General features: G+C 39.2%; 1 pseudogene; it reads left to right on the top strand.

Moving 5' to 3' along the window:
* Nucleotides 1-357: 357 nt before the first annotated feature.
* On the top strand, nucleotides 358-1,786 carry LOC149022786 (epidermis-specific secreted glycoprotein EP1 pseudogene; annotated as a pseudogene).
* Nucleotides 1,787-2,645: the final 859 nt, after the last annotated feature.

The following is a 2,645-nucleotide window of genomic DNA, read 5'->3' as shown; positions in this document are numbered from 1 at the left end:
TCATCATTGAATTCCTTTCCTCTTTGAGTCCAGTTTGGCTGCCTCCCTTTTGCAAATATTTTAGAAAAGAAAACATTAATTGGAAGCCAAATAAACTATGTCGTCTATGTCCCTTATTTACAAGTTGCATACACAAAGTGCCAAAACAGCCACCAAGAGAACCACACGTGCCATGAGTCCTGTGCCAGCGTTTCCGATTCTTTATTTCTCATTACGAAAGCCATCCAGCCTTGACTGGTCGTCAAACCATATCCCATTCTCAGAATTTGTTTTAAAAAATTTCAGGTCCATAGACCATGAACCTTCCTGCATATATAAATAGACGCTTTCCTTCTCCAGATTTCAAGCACCAGCAAAATGTCTTCTTTTACTCCACTTGCGATAGGGTTCTTCAGCTTCTTTCTCCTCATTACCATCTTACCCTTAACAGCTCTAGCCGCTGTGCCTGCTTCCAACACCTTCAAATTCATAAACGAAGGTGAATTTGGCGAATACATTGTTGAGTACGATGCAAATTACCGTGTTACAGATCTCCAAACATTTCCTTTCGCTCTCTGCTTCTATAACACCACACCCAATGCCTTCACTCTTGGCCTTCGAATGGGCAATCGTCATTCTGAGTCAATCATGCGTTGGGTTTGGGATGCCAACCGTGGAAACCCAGTCAAAGAAAATGCCACTCTAACCTTTGGCACCGACGGCAATCTCGTTCTCGCTGATGCCGACGGAAGTGTCGCGTGGCAAACTGGCACCGCCAATAAGGGTGTCGTTGGGCTAAGGTTGTTCTCCAGTGGCAACTTGGTGTTATATGATAAGAAGGGAAGGTTTGTGTGGCAGAGTTTTGATCACCCAACTGATACACTTTTGGTGGGTCAATCACTTCGTTCTGGGGGACCTAACAAGCTTGTTAGTCGTCTCTCCTACGTCGATGGCTCTGAAGGTGCTTTCAGTTTTGTTCTGGAGAAGAAGAGATGGGCCATGTATATGAAGAGCAAGAATTCTGCCAAGCCACTGCTTTATTATAATGGAGGCGAAGAGGGTGCAACGTTGACGCGTTTGCTATTCAATTGTGCACCTGATACGGACGAAGGCTATGCTTTTGATTTGACGCTCGACAAGGAGCTCAACAACGTCTCTTCTGGGTCTTCTGTTCTAGCCCGGCCAAAGTACAACGCGACTCTTTCTATGCTGAGAGTGGGATATGACGGTAACTTAAAGATCTACACCTACAACGACAAAGTTGATTGGGGGCATGGGAGATCACATATACCCTCTTTGATAGGGAAGGGAGGGAGAGTGAATGCAAGCTGCCTACGAGATGTGGGTCATTGGGAGTTTGTGAAGATGATCAATGTGTGGCTTGCCCAACTCAAAAGGGCATGCTGGGTTGGAGCAAGAGTAGTTGTGCTTCACCTGTGTTGCCTACTTGCAACAAAGGTAGGAGTACTGGGTCCACAAAGGTTATTGATTATTACAAAGTTGTGGGTGTGGAGCACTTCATGAACGGGTACACAGAGGGAGATGGACCAATGAAGGTGGGTGAGTGCAGGGACAAATGTAACAAGGATTGTGGATGCTTGGGCTTCTTTTACAGGGAAGAATCCTCAAAGTGCTTGTTGGCTCCAGAGCTTGGAACTCTCGCTAAGGTCTCAAATAACACTCATGTTGCTTTCATTAAGTACTCTAAGTAAGCTTTGTTTTATTTTCCTTTGGTCTTCGCTTCTTGTACCATTTTCATCGTTGTTTGTAATAAATTTATGTTTTCCATGTTATTTGCCCTTGTAATAAGGAGCGAGGGTAGTGCAGTCTTTTTTTTATCAATGATGTGCATAACCAAAAGGAAATAGCAGCACTTAGTTTTGTGTTTATCAAATTGTAAGTATTGATTATTCATTCGTTATTAGAAAAACAAAACTGATTATTGGGTAAATCTCAACAAGTAGAATCTTATCCGACTTGATTAATGGTGATTGAAATATATTAATAAACAACTCATATAACTCATCAAAGGAACCCAAACTCCCCTGGGGGTCTTAGGTCCAACACTCATCCCGCGGCACCTATATTAAAAATATTCCCTCCCCAATATAAGCTCGCCGGCGAAAACAAAAAATAATAAAAAAAGGGATAATTACTTTTGCCCCCCCGCCTTTTTTGATTTTATTCCATCCCGCTTTTCAAAATTACTAATCCAACTTTTAACTTTGTCTACAACTACTATTGCCCCTTACCGTTAAGTTCTATTAGTTTACTAATGATGTGGCATCTTTATATTTTCTCAAAAACCTCAAAATACCCTTATACTTATCTCTTTGTTTATTTACCCTTTTGTCAAGTTACATTAGTACCCTTAAACTGTTATAATCTGTTTTATTCTAAAATAATAATAATAATAATAATAATAATAATAATAATAATAATAATAATAATAATAATAATAATAATAATAATAATAATAATAATAATAATAAATAAAAATAAAACTACTAAATAAAGAAAGAATGATTGAATAAAACTCAAATAGAAACCAAAGAAGAAGGAAAATCGAATTCAACTCAAATTGGAAACTGAATATCTCCTAAAATATTTTCAAAATAAATGAAGTTTAGTGAAGGTGGGAAACCAAATTGAATTTGGCCATTTCT

Source organism: Hakea prostrata, chromosome 3 (genome assembly GCF_041222555.1).
Source record: "Hakea prostrata isolate BN-2017 chromosome 3, UWA_Hpros_2, whole genome shotgun sequence".
Classification (NCBI taxonomy): Eukaryota; Viridiplantae; Streptophyta; class Magnoliopsida; order Proteales; family Proteaceae; genus Hakea; species Hakea prostrata.
The sequence above is the reverse complement of the archived record's forward strand: the minus strand, read 5'-3'. Positions and strand labels throughout refer to the sequence as shown.